The sequence below is a fragment of the Dromiciops gliroides genome, chromosome 2 (genome assembly GCF_019393635.1).
Source record: "Dromiciops gliroides isolate mDroGli1 chromosome 2, mDroGli1.pri, whole genome shotgun sequence".
Taxonomy (NCBI): domain Eukaryota; kingdom Metazoa; phylum Chordata; class Mammalia; order Microbiotheria; family Microbiotheriidae; genus Dromiciops; species Dromiciops gliroides.
This window is the reverse complement of record NC_057862.1, coordinates 675276454-675290429: the sequence shown is the minus strand read 5'-3', so window position 1 is coordinate 675290429 and position 13976 is coordinate 675276454. Positions and strand designations below refer to the sequence as shown.

At 47.7% G+C, this 13976-nt stretch overlaps 1 pseudogene; it reads right to left on the bottom strand.

The window, feature by feature from the left end:
• Nucleotides 1-834: 834 nt before the first annotated feature.
• LOC122739600 lies at nt 835-7282 on the bottom strand (annotated as a pseudogene).
• Between the last annotated feature and the right edge of the window lie 6694 nt (nt 7283-13976).

Here is a 13976-nt window from a genome sequence, read left to right as displayed (position 1 = left end):
GAGCAGGAGCACAGCTTGAACCTAAAACTTACTTCCCCTAAATTAGGTAGCCCTGTGGGTATAAGACCTAAGTTCAAATCCCACTTCAGATAGTTACTAGCCGTGTGACCCTGGACAAGTCACTTGACTCCTGTTTGCCTCATTTCCTCATCTGTAAAATGAGGATATTAATAGCACCTGCCTCCCAGTGCTGTTGTAAGGATCAAGTGAGATAAGAATTGTAAAGGGCTTGGCACAGTGCCTGACAAATAGTAAGTGCTCTATAAATATTGGCTATTATTATTTTTTTTCTTTTTTAGTGAGGCAATTCGGGTTAAGTGACTTGCCCAGGGTCACACAGCTAGTAAGTGTTAAGTGTCTGAGACCAGATTTGAATTCAGGTACTCCTGACTCCAGGGCTGGTGCTCTATCCACTGTGCCACCTAGCTGCCCCAGCTATTATTATTACAATATTTAAAAGAGCAGATAGAAATAGTTCTAGCCAAGCGCCCCCTTTCTACGAGGAGAGCAGAGGTGCTAGCCTCTGGCCCCAACTTCCTACTTCCTCTCTTGGCAGAAATCAGTGTCCCTTGGAGAAGGGGAGGTGGGGTGGGAGGGGGAAGGGAAGGAGATTCTAGAAATATCTATTTCTCCCTCCTTGTGAGTCACATAACCTACACAGAAAAAAACAAAACACAATGTGCACACGCACAAAAAAGTGGCCCTACCTGTCATTGAAGGCCTCCAAAAAAAAGGAAGTCGCTGCCTCTTTTCTTGTTTGTTTTTGGTTTCTTTTTGGTTTTGGGTTTTGGGTTTTGGGGGGGGGTTTGCCGTAGAGGACAGACTTTATTGGACTCACTCCAGCAGCCCGTGTTTCTTCAGCACCTTTGTGTATTTGTGTCTTTTGCCTTCCACATTCTTCTCAGCTTGCTTGCGCAGTTTCGTGGGCTTCTTTTTCTTTCTATAATGGATCTTAGCAGTCACTGCCTGATACTTCCAGCCAACCTCGTGGGCCTGGCTCCCCAGATAAGCAAACTTTCTAGTTGGCTTCAGTCTGACCACTTTGAGAGCAGCGGGGACAACCATTCATTTCCACTTGTCATAGGGTGGGGGAATGCCATCGAACACCTTAAGGCGTTCCAAGGCAGCCTGACCTTGCTTGGTCTTGTGGGGAAGCATCCCTCTCACAGTCCTCCAGAAAATGCGGCTGGGGGCTCTGAAGTGATAAGGGCCTCTTGAAGGGTTTGTGTTCATTCGCTTTCGGAGGAAGGCCAGGTATTTCAGCTTGTTCCGGTAGAAGTTTCCTGAGATGTTGATGCCTTCGCAGCGAACTGAGAACACCTTCTGCCCCAGGAGGACTTGTTTGGCCACGATGGCCGCCAAGCGGCCCAGGAGATGACCCCGCCCGTCGATCACCAGAACCTGGTGTGGCAGGAAAAGACTCGGGGGTAAAGGTTGGCCCAGAACCCCAAGCCCACGTGACCCTTTCCCGGCCGGAGCCTCGGCCTGGCCGGGGTGAGTGGGTCCCTTAGGAGCAGGGAACCCACAGCTCCTCACTGCCTCTTAAAGAAGCTAATTTTACTTTGTTGTTTCCAGTCATTTCAGTATGTTTGAGTCTTCATGACCCCATTTGGGGTTTTCTTGGCAAAGAGAGTGATGGGGTTTGCCATTTCCCTCTCCAGCCCAGATGAGGAACTAGGGCAAACAAGGTTAAGTGATTTGCCCAAGGTCACACAGCTAGTAAGTGTCTGGGGCCAGATTTGAAGGCCTGAAGATGAGCCTTCCTAACTTTAAGTGGGGCACTCTATCCACTGAACCTTCCATTTAAAGTTCAAATCAGGACCTACTCACTTCAATGGCCAAGTGGCCTTGATGATGAATGCCACTGTCCCAGAGGAAAACCAACATGGTTTACTGTAACAAGCACCAAATTCCAAGTCAGAGAAATCACAGAATAATAACAAAACAATAACTAATATTTCTAAGGTGCTTTATAAGCTTTGAGTTATACTTTATACCTGATATTTCATTTGATCATCACAACCCTGTGAGGTACGGGGCATTATTTTGCCCATTTTGTAGATGAAGAAACCAAAACTGAGAGATGGTATTCTTGTACCCATTTTCAAATGACACACTAGACACTTACTTCAAGACTTCAATGGCTCATGTGCATGTGGGCATTCCCTCCAAGGACAAACTAGAAGCCTTCCTCCACATCTCAACATTAGGTGGTTACCAGTGTTTAGTAATTAGACAGTCAGGTAGTGCCATAGTGCACAGTCAGGAACATTCATCTTCCTAAATTCATATCTGGCCTCAGACACTTACCAGTTATGTAACCCTGGGCAAGTCACTTCACCCTGTTTGCCTCAGTTTCCTTATCTATAAAATATGCCAGAGAAGGAAATGGCAAACTATTCCAGCATCTTTGCCAAGAAAAGCCCAAATGGGGTCACAAAAAGTCAGATATGACTTAAAAATGATTCAGCAACAGTATTTAGTAAACACAATAACACAAGCTACTGTGTTTCTTCAGCTTGGGAAGTGATGGCAGGAGTATTTGCTTTGTAGTTTTAAAGGTTTGATACTTATCTTGCATTTTGTTTTAAGTAAATGCATGTGACTTTATTTCAGTGTCACTGGGGCTTGGAAGGCAGGAGTGGCGATCCAGTGAGAAATGGGATTGGGGAACAATGGTTTCAATAGAAGTCAAATCCAAAGAGCTTCTGGGAGCCAAGGCTGGGGACCTCCCAGAAGGACCCTAACAAGCTAGAATGGAACCAGAGATTTCAGGCCAGAGTGGTAAAGGGACCCAAAGGTCATGCCATGGGAGGATCACTGGAAGGAAACCAAGGATGTTAAGCCTTGAACAATGACTTCCAGTATCTTGCACATACCTAGTGAACATTAAGTTCAAGTATTTGAAGGCCTGTCATATGAAATAGGAATTTATCTTATTCTGCCTGGCTCTGGACGGCAGAACCAAGAACAGTAACTAGAAGTTGCACAGGGGCCAACTAAGGTACCATGTAATTCATAAAGGTTCTTCTTGTTGTTTGGTCATTTTTAGTTATGTCCAGCTCTCCCCCCATTTGAGGTTTTCTTGGCAAAGCTCCTGGAGTAGTTTGCCATTTCTTTCTCCAACTCATTTTACAGACGGAGAAACTAAAGCAAACAGAGTCAAGTGACTTGCCTAGGGTCACACAGCTAGTATCTATCTGAGGCTAGATTTGCACTCTGGAAGAGGAGTCTTCCTGCCTCCAGACTTGGCCCTCTATCTACTGCATCACCCAGTTAGGGCTATCCAAAAATGGAATTACTCTCCTTCACAAACCCAACATTGCAGCCAATCTGGCCTCTGTCCTGAGGCCCCTATTCCATCTTCAGCCTCCAGGCCTTGGCACAGGTGACATGTCCTTCATGCTAGAATGCACTTCCTCTCACCTCTCCCTCACAGAGTCCCTTGTTATCTTGAAAGCTCATCTCCAAAATCTTGGACAGGATGACTGTCTCCTATCTCCTTGCATTCATTAGGTGTTTATTTTTCTGTGTAGATATAGTTCTTCCACACACCCCCCCCCAATAGGACATAAGTTCCTAAAAATCAAGGACTGTTTACTTTGGCCTAAGAATCCTCAGCACGGTAGCCCACTGTCTGGTACACAGCAGGCATATAATGAATGCATGCTGAGCAAATGAATGAATCTCCTTGCTGGGGAGAGAGTGTGCTCCCTACCATTGAGCTCTTCAGGCAAAGGCCACAAGTCACTGCTCGGGAATGCTTGGAGAAAGGATTCTTGGACAGATCCAAGACAGACTCCATGTCCTGGGAGAGCCCCTACAGCTCTGAGATGCTGTGAGTCTGTCCCACCCTGGCTCACTTGTCCATTCACACTGAAGGTGCAGAGATTCCAGCTGCCTCTAGGGGGTGCTGCCGTCCCATCCCATTCTTCTAGCTTGCACTCACACTGGGATGCAGAAGGAGGGAAGGGGTGGGGTTGGAGTGGATGTGAGGGAAGCAGACAGAGAGGGAGGGAAGCTGGATCCTGATGCTCAGGGAACTCTGGAGACTTTGGGTACCAGTGTGTTCACAGTGAGGAAGAGTGGTTTTAGAAGGTGGGAAGAGAAGGGTATTGACTGTGCCCAGAATCCTTTTCTGGGCTTGAGCTGAATTTAGGATGGGGACTTGAGAGGCGATCATGAATCACAGGAGAAAGCATTAGAATAGGAAGGGACCACATGGGGAGGATAAGATGACACAGGAGGGAAGCCTCCTTCTACTCATCTGCAGGAGGGTGTTGGATTAGCACCCTAGATCCAGGGAAGCCCTAGCAGGAATCTAGTCCAACCTCCTCGCTTTAGAGATGAGGCTGTGAAGGAGCCCCCCTTCCTTGCCACCACCACCACCACCAACAGCCACCTGTGGGCAGTAAGACCCAGAGCCCCAGGCAGGGCACCACCAACCAGGTCGCCATTATTGCTTCAAGTCCAGCCCCCACCTCATCCCTGGAAACAACTGCTGTGGAGGAAGAAGGAGGGGGCATGGGGGGGGGAGCAGACAAGCCAGCTTAGCTGAATCGTCAAGGCACCAAGGAGGCAGCAGGTGCCAGGCAAGTCAAACCCACCACCACCTCTGCTCAGAACCCAAGGGAGGCATCCCAGGACCCTGAACCCAAGAGCCATGGGAATACCAAAGCCCCTCTTCCAGCCCAGATTCAGAAGCATCATCCAGGAAGCAAACACCATGGAAACGCAGCCTGGCAACTGCTTCTGTTTGTGCTACACAGAAGCATATCAGCCACAGCTGCTCAAGATCCAGAAAAGGTCATGCTCACCACTGCAGTCCTTGGTGCTGGCAGGTGGGTCACCACCAGAAGCTGAGGTGATGTGATCAGTGGGAATGACAATAAAGACAATACAAGACCGTGTGCTGCCACTACACCCTAAGGACCATGGGACCTTTCCATGTGACTTGCACCTGAACCCTTCCCTATGTGTTGTCCCCTCCCATTAGAATGGGAGCTCCCTGGGAGCAGGCACTGTCTGTCTTTTCTATTCACCTCCCTACCCTTAGAATATGGTAAGCACTTAACAAATGCTCTTCCATTCATTCATTCATTCACTCATTCATTCATTCATTCAGTAAAGGACTTGCCCAAGATCATGTGACTAGTAAATGGCAGAACTGGGTTTTGAAGCCAGACCCTCTGACTCCCAATCCCTTTCCACTCTCCTTAGATGAAGATGATCTCAGAGGTTCCTATTAGCTGAATGCATTCCTCTGACAACACCAACCCCTTGGTCTTAGATTGGGTCCAAAACCCCAGAGACATACAAATGACAGAGGTCCCCACACCTCTTACCACCCTGGGATTCCCTCAGGAGGCCAAACTCCCCAAGTATTTAGGAGTGAGCTGGAGCTTCCCTATTTCAGGAGAGCTGGCGGGTATCCACTCATTTCTCATCTGGGGGAGCCTCGGTCTGCTCCAGCTACAGAGACATCTGGCTCAGACACCAGAAAGATTTACCCTGTGGTCTTCATCCAAAGGAAGCCGGCCTGGGGCTGGCCAGCCAGGATGTACCTCTAGCTACAAGATGGAATAGTAGAAAGATCATGGGAACTGGGGTCAGAGAGCAGGGATTAAAATTCTGCCATTATTATTGCTCGTTTGTGTGACCTTGGACACATTTGGCCTCTCAGAGTCTTTTTTTTTGCGGGGCAATGAGGGTTAAGTGACTTGCCCAGGGTCACACAGCTAGTAAGTGTCAAGTGTCTGAGGCCGGATTTGAACTCAGGTACTCCTGAATCCAAGGTCGGTGCTTTATCCACTGTGCCACCTAGATGCCCCCAAAATTCATGTAATACCTTTGGGGTTTTTTTGTTTTTGTTGTTGTTGTTTTTGCAGGGCAATGAGGGTTAAGTGACTTGCCCAGGGTCACACAGCTAGTAAGCATCAAGTGTCTGAGGCCGGATTTGAACTCAGGTACTCCTGAATCCAGGGCCACTGTTTTACCACTGCACCATCTAGCTGCCCCAGGCCTCTCAGAGTCTTAGACTGGGACCATAGACATGGAACTGGAAGCCATCCAGCCCAACTCCCCATCCCCATTATGCAAATAAGGAAACCGAGGCCCAGGAGACTTAAGCGACATCCCCAAGGACACACAGTAGGAACCCACATCCTCGGACTTCAGAACTAGGGTTCTTTCCACTGCACCCACGGGCTTCACTCGCTTCATCTGTAAGACAAGGTCAAGCCCCCAACTTCTAAGGGCTTCCTGGCTGACTCTCTTCTCAACTGCCAGGGGTCACGCTCCTTGAAGCAGTTTCCTTGTCCTAACTCTCTCCTTCTCTTCTGGGCTGGATGCAGGGGTAGTTATCTCTGCCTGCAGGAATGCTCTGTGGCAGATGCGAGTAGATGGAGGAGAAAGAAAAATTGCTCCCATGTGTCATTGTTCCAAGGCTAGCAAACTTTTTAAAGACCAAAAGGGACTTATTCGATGTTTTGTCAGCCAAAAGGGAATCGCCCTTCCAGTTTCTTCAGGGAAAGATCTTAACACTTTATATGGGAAAAGCAAGTTATAGATAATGATTTGCTTTTTATTTAACATATTAAGACCTAATTATCTCTGTCATCTGTCTCTTACTATCATTACATCATTTGAGCTAAGGGTGGGTGGGAGCAGGGGTAGAGAGTGGGAACAGCTTGCTACCACCATAAATGAAAGGATGAGTCAGGGAATGAAAGCATCTATTGCTTACTAGTGCCAGATGCTACACAAAGTACTGGAGACACAAATACAAAAAGAGAAAGCCTCTTCCCACAAGGAGCTCCCATTCTAATAAGAAGTTAGAAAAGATGGCAGTGGGTTTGCCAATGGAGACAAAGAACAGCCTGACACGCCCTCTCCAGAAACCATGGCATATCTTGTCTTCTGCTCTTAGTGAAATTCTTTGAAAAAGCCATCTACACTGTTGTCTCTACTTCCTCTTCTTAAATCAGGCTTCTGATCTGTTCACCTGAAGCTAGTCTCTCCAAAGTTAACAGTGATCTCTGATTGCTGGATTGAATAGCCTTTTATTCATCCTCTTGGCCTTCTCTGAAGCCTTTGGCTCTATCCATTATGAACTTCTCCTAAATATTCTCTCCATGCTAGATTTTCATGATGCTCCTCTCCTCAGTCTCAGTCTTCATCTATGGTCCCACCCGCTAACTGTGAGTATATCACAAAGCTCTCTCTTGGCTCTCTTTTCTTCTTCCTCACTTCTATTCACTTGGTTGATCTCATCAGCTGCCATGCATCCAATGGTCATCTTTATGCAGGAGATTCCCAGGTCTACGTAGCCAATCCTATTGTCTCTCCTAAGCTCTCATCCAGTTGCCCACTGGACATTTCCAGTTAGATTTCCTGTAGACGCTTCAAACTTAACACAGATCAAAAGAATGCATTATCTTCTCCCCAAACCCATCCCTCTTCTAGACTTCCTAATTCCTATCAAGAGCACCACCTTCCTTCCAGTCACCCACTTCTTTCAAAAGAACAGAAAACTCTGGGGGCAGCTAGGTGGCAAAGTGGATAAAATACCAGCCCTGGATTCAGGAGGACCTGAGTTCAAATCTGGCCTCAGAAACTTGACACTTACTAGCTGTGTGTCCCTGGGCAAGTCACTTAACCCTCATTGCCTGGCAAAAACAAAAACAAAAAACAGAAGACTCCCAGTCCCATCTCACCTCCAACTCTTTGTAAATTCTCATCTCAGATTGTCTTCCATCTACTTGTAACATGTAAGTACATATTATCCCCTCCACTAGAATATGAGCTACTTGAGGGCAGGCACTGTTTTGCTTTTTTGGTATTGTTGGTTGGGTTTTGGGGGTGTTGGTTTTTTCTTGGAGACCTTCTGGAGTTCACAGCTTTCAGATCATAGTTCCTGGCACACAGTGCCAGGGCTTAATAAATATGTGTTTATAGACTAGAAGGAGGTAGCTCCGAGCAAGGGGTAGGTCTAGAGGAGGCTCTGAGTGTCACCAGAGAATCCCTCAGGAAGTTATGCCTCTGCAGGACTTTAAGGGATAGAAAGATGGAAGCTGTCTCCATGTCAGAAGCCTGTAGCAAAGCCCCATTTGCCCCAAGCTATTTACACCTTTGGACTGGGCAGGGATGTTGTGGTGGCGATTCTAGTATAGGGATGATTCCTGGGGACTCTTCCAGCTCAGAGATCTTTCTGTTTGTCAAAAAAGCTTGAGTGAGGATGGTCTGACCTAGGTGGTGATGCTAGGGGAACAGTGCCCACCTGTCTCTCTCTCTGTCTCTCTGTCTCTCTCTCTGTCTCTCTCTGTCTCTGTCTCTCTCTCTCTCTGTCTCTCTGTCTCTCTCTCTGTCTCTCTCTGTCTCTCTCTCACACACACACACACACACACACACACACACACACACACAAACACACATACGCCCTCCCTCCCTCCCAAGGATACTTTAAATGCTGACTACAGCTCTCACTCACTCCCCATGAGTCCCTTTAAAACGGAAGAATTCTCTGGCCAGATGGTGCTGTTGTCAGGGAAGAGGAAATCTATAGGGAGGGGGATTATGGGCCTGAGAGGGAAGGGTGAGGGGGGCTGGGACAGGCGGAGCAGAGGAATTCCTGGAAGGAAGCTCACACCTCAGGAATCTAATAACTAAACATGATTGCCTGGTAGATGCTGCTGGGGCTGGGGGAGCTGGTCTCCTCCCTTTCCTAGGCAGGAGTTTGGGAGGACGTGATTCAAGGGGTGCAAGCTGTTGACTTCCTTCTCCTTGCTGGTCTCCCGGTCTTTGTCACTGACCTACTACCTCCAACCTAAGTTGAAACCCACATGTCCTGTACCTCACCCACCCTCTTGATGGGTTTTATACTAATGGAAGGGAGTTAGAGAGCTCTCCTCATCCCCTTGGTATCCACTGGCACCTTCTGGAGACCACAGTCCCGTGATTAAGACGTCATAGGACTTACGACTGCATCTGAAGATCGTATAGCCTAATGATCTATGGTCGGTGCCAGGCATAATGGTGGGAGAAGGATGGAAAGACTGGTTGGGGCTGACCTGTGAAGGGATTTTAATACCAAGCCAGAGTCTTTGGACATGGTCTGATGGGACAGTTGTTGACTCTTCCCACATTAGGACAGAGGAACATGGGTAGACAGAGGGAGAGATGGAGGGGGCTCCCAGGGGAGCCATGAAGACAGGGTCTGAGTTCTCCTAAATATTTGCAGAGAGGAGTAATAGAAGGGGTCACTCTCTCCCTTCTGTTCCCTCCCTTGTTCAACAGGAAGCTAAGAACTGGAGAGTAGTAAAGTCTAGCCTGCCAGAGATGATGAGGTCAGTGGGGTGGGGGCCCTCCTGAGCAGACTGAGTGGGTGGGGCAAGGTCAGGTCAGAGGAGACAGAAATAACCTCAAAAGATGTGGGTGAAAGGTCAAGGGTCAGAAGAGGGGGAAAGAATCTCTAGAAGTCACCCTGGCCATCCCTCTGCCCCTGTACTAAAGCCTTCTGATGGCAGGACAAACCAATCTTCTCCAACTGGCAATTATCATCTTAGGGCATAAATCTGACATAAGAATTGAACTCTAGGTGGCGCAGTGGATAAAGCACCGGCCTTGGATTCAGGGGTACCCAAGTTCAAATCTGGCTTCAGACACTTGACACTTACTAGCTGTGTGACCCTGGTAAAGTCACTTAACCCTCATTGCCCCGCAAAAAAAAAACAAAAAAAAAAAAAAACACAAACAAAAAACAAAACAAACAAACAAAAAGAATTGAGCTCTAGTTTAAGAGATCCTAGCCCACACTTTTCCCCTGTAGGTTCCCACTAGACCGTGGGTACAGAGTCTGTGTCTCTACCCCCACCCCAGGAATGGTATGAAGTTAGGGCTTCCCTATCTGGGGACTAGATCTGGATCTATGGGATGGCAAGAACTGTTGTATTCAGGGGCAGCTAGGTGGCACAGTGGATAGAGCACCGGCCCTGGAGTCAGGAGTACCTGAGTTCAAATCTGGCCTCAGACACTTGACACTTACTAGCTGTGTGACCCTAGGCAAGTCACTTAACCCCAATTGCCTCACCCCCCAAAAAAAGAACTGTTGTATTCCTCAATCAGCCCAGGAACTATGGTTGGGGGGGGGGAGGCCATGTACCCTTCTGCAAGCAAGCAGGCTGTTCTCAGGAAAACCCAGGTCCTGGGGGCTGAGTGAAGGAGGCACTCTCCTTCACCATCTCTAGATCAGAAGCCCCCAGCTCTAAGTACTGTTAGGTTTTCTTCTTGCTCCCTAGGTGTAGCAAGCTCAGAGCAGGCCTGGGGAGTTGGGAATGGGGCATGCCGAGGGAATGATGGACGTCTCTCTTTCCTGCTCCTTTCCATCATGTGAGTCTCCATATCCCACATTTTTTTTTTGCTTTCAGAGGCCAGACGTCTCTCAGCCAGGTCCCTGGGCTGCCCTCAAGCGTCTGTCAGTAGGGCTAGTCTGGGGCCCCAGGGCTGAAGGCAGCCCCCCTTCCTAAGGGTGGGGGGAGGGAGAGGAGGTGAGGAGAGCTTGCAGGGAGTGTTCAGCATGTTGGTAATGCTTTCCAGACCACCAAAGGCCACCGTGTCTGGGAAGCCTGACAAGGAGAGAGTGGTTATCATTTACTGGGAGGAAGGAGAGGAGGGAGAAAGAGATGGGGGGAAGCAGAAGGAAAGAGAGGGAGGCACAAACTGAAAGATACACTGACATACCTAGCCCTACCCTACTGGTTTCTACTCTCTGACACATAAAACCCCCTGTCCAAGCTTGTATGCACACAAGCCACCCTGGGAAGAGGAAGGTGGCTTAACAGAGAAGCCCCGGGACACAAGGATCATAAAGCCATAGCTTTAGAACAGGGTGGGAGGGGCAGCTAGGTGGTGCAGTGGATAGAGCACCGGCCCTGGAGTCAGGAGTACCTGAGTTCAAATCCGGCCTCAAACACTTAACACTTACTAGCTGAGTGACCCTGGGCAAGTCACTTAACCCCAATTGCCTCACTAAAAAAAAAAAAAAAAGAACAGGGTGGGAGCACAGAGTCCTTGAGTCTGACCCCCCCCCATTTTACAGCTGCGGAAACTGAGGCCCACAAAGGTTAAGTGACTTGCCCAAGGTCAGGCATGTAGTAAGCACCTAAAGCAGAATCTGAACCCAGGTCCTCTGATTCCAGAATCGGTGCTCTTTCCAACATGCCACCATGCTAATGAGGTAGTTTAAGGAGCCTTGAATGCCAGGTTGAAGCTTTGGGACTCAGTGCTGGAGGGAGGGGAAGCCACTGAAAACTTTGGAGCAGGAATCAGTTCTAATAATTAAACAAAGGGGATGGATGGATGGATGGATGGATGGATGGATGGATGGATGGATGGATGGATGGATGGATGGATGGATGGATGGATGGATGGAAGAGCAAGAGGAATCAGCTCCTTTCGTCCTCATCAATCTGGGAGGGCTTCCTGGAGGGATGATAGCATTTATTTGTGCCCTTACATTATGTTTTGTCCTTGTTGCTACGCTGGGGGGAGGGGTGGGTGGTTGACACTGGTGATCTCTAAAGAAGCAGCTTTGAAAGACAATCCAGACATTGGACAAACCCAGCTCATGCTGATCTGTGCGCTGTATGATAGAGCAATGGCAGCTTCCTTTCCGTTTCACCATCTATTTCCCGACTCTGCTTGTCCCTAGGTCTGAAATTTTCTGCCCCCTCAGCTCCCCTCTGTGCTTCCTTGGTTTCAAAGCTCAGCTCCAAGCCTCCCTTCTATAAGTGGCCCTTCCTAGCTCTCTCCCCTACAACCCTCCCCAGTCACTGATGGCTCCTCCTTTGAGATTACCTTCTGTTTTATATATACACAGTTCTTTACATGCCCTGTGCCCAAGCATACAGTAAGCACTTAATGAATGCTTATTAACTGACTGATTAACTGAACTTCAAGACAATTGTCCAGCCATCTTTACATATTCCCTTGTCGGCAGAGGCCACCTAGAACTGAAAAAGATGTGTGAGATTTAAACCTGGAAGAGAATCCAGGCTCTCTCTGCCACTTACTCTATAGGACCACATCAGCTTTAAATCTATGATGCCAAGATATCACAGCTCTGAGGAATTTGTTCTCCTCTGCTGCCCTGGGACCTGAACCCAGGACCCAGGACCAAGAATCACAGGGCTCTGGAGGGAAGGCGGGATCCAAGTGTGAGGTTTAACTAAAAGGACATCTGACTTTCCTCACTTAAGAAGACTGGTCAGAGCAAAAAAATTAGAAGTCCCAAAGGGAATAAGAATTCACATTCCCAAGCACTTTAAGGTTTACAAAGCTCTTTGTTCACAACAACCCTTTGAAAAAGAGTGAAACATACAAATTTGGGGCTCACCATTCCCTATTTGCACCGGAGGTCCTGGTCCCTAGGGCAGGTAGCTGCAACTCCCCTTGGGTTCTAGGGGTTCCCCTGAGGCGTTGTGGAGCAGCTGTAGAGAAAGCTAGGTGGTACAAGGAATGGCTACAGCACTGGACGTGCAGTGAGGAAGACCTGAGGTCAAATCTAGCCTCACGTACTTATTTGCTGTGTGATGCTGGGCAAATTTCTTAACCGCTGTCTGCCTCAGTTTCCTCATCTGTAAAATGGGGGATCATAATAGCACCTACCTCCCGGCATTAAGGTAAGGACAAAAAGAGATTATATTTATAATATACTTTGCAAACCACAAAGGAATATATAAATGCTAGCTATCATTATTGTGTGTTTAGGTTGCGTGATACCAGAGCTCTTAAGCCCCTATCTGGTATGTTCCCCATCATATCATTCCCCCAGTTGCCATCTCCTCAATATCAACAGATCAGTTGATTTCTCTTTCATTGAAGTGAAATGAGCTGCCCGATAATCCCAATGGCTGCTCCTGTTCCTACAAGCACTTTAAACTTTGCAAATAACTTTACAGATGTGATCTTGTTTGATCTTCATAGAAAACCTGTGAGGCAGGTGCTCTTACTGTCCTCATTGTATAAAGAGTAAACTGAGGCTAAAGAGTCAACGTGAGTTGCCCAAGATCACACAGCTAGTAAGTGGCAGATCTCGTACTTTCCATTTGGCCAGGGTGATTTAAGCAAAGAGAGAACTTGACCTGGCACTTCAGTTATATGCAGAGGCCCACAGCCCACTTCTCCTCTTGTAGATCTACAGGGAGTCACTGAGTGAGGAAAAACGTGCATCCTCGCAGAGGTCCCAGAATGAAAGCAACAGTGATGGAGGAGATGTGGCTCCCACTCCCAGGGAGCTCCTAGTCTGATAGGGAGAGAGATGTCCAGCACAGCAGAAGGGAGAAGGTGAAGTTGGCCAGGAAGCCAGGCTAAGAAGCTCTGAGCCCAGGTCCTTGTGATCCAAAAGCTGGGAGAGTAGAGTCTGTCCCCACTTGCTGGTAGCAACAAGCTTCCGCAGGCCTCCAAAAATGAAAGGGAGGACTGACTGCCTGTCCCAAGCTTCAGTCACCAAGACCAGGGAGTCAGAGGGAGGCAGCTGAGGCCAAACCTCAGCCCACCCTCCTCTTCCCAAATCCAGAGAGACTGGAGGAGGCCCAGGATCAGGAAAATACAGGATGAGGAAAGATTTCAGCTACGTTCAAGTGCCACCTCCTACAAGGGACTTTTCTACATAGATATTTGTTTTAATATATGTATATACTTGTTTTTAAAAATATACTTATTTTGAATATATGTATATTTGTTTTAAATATATGTATAACTGTTTTATATATATATATATATATACTTGTTTTTAAGATATATACTTTTTTTTTTTAGTGAGGATTGGGGTTAAGTGACTTGCCCAGGGTCACACAGCTAGTAAGTGTTAAGTGTCTGAGGCCGGATTTGAACTCAGGTACTCCTGACTCCAGGGCTGGTGTTCTATACTGTGCCACCTACCTGCCCCTAAGATATATACTTTAAATTATATATATATA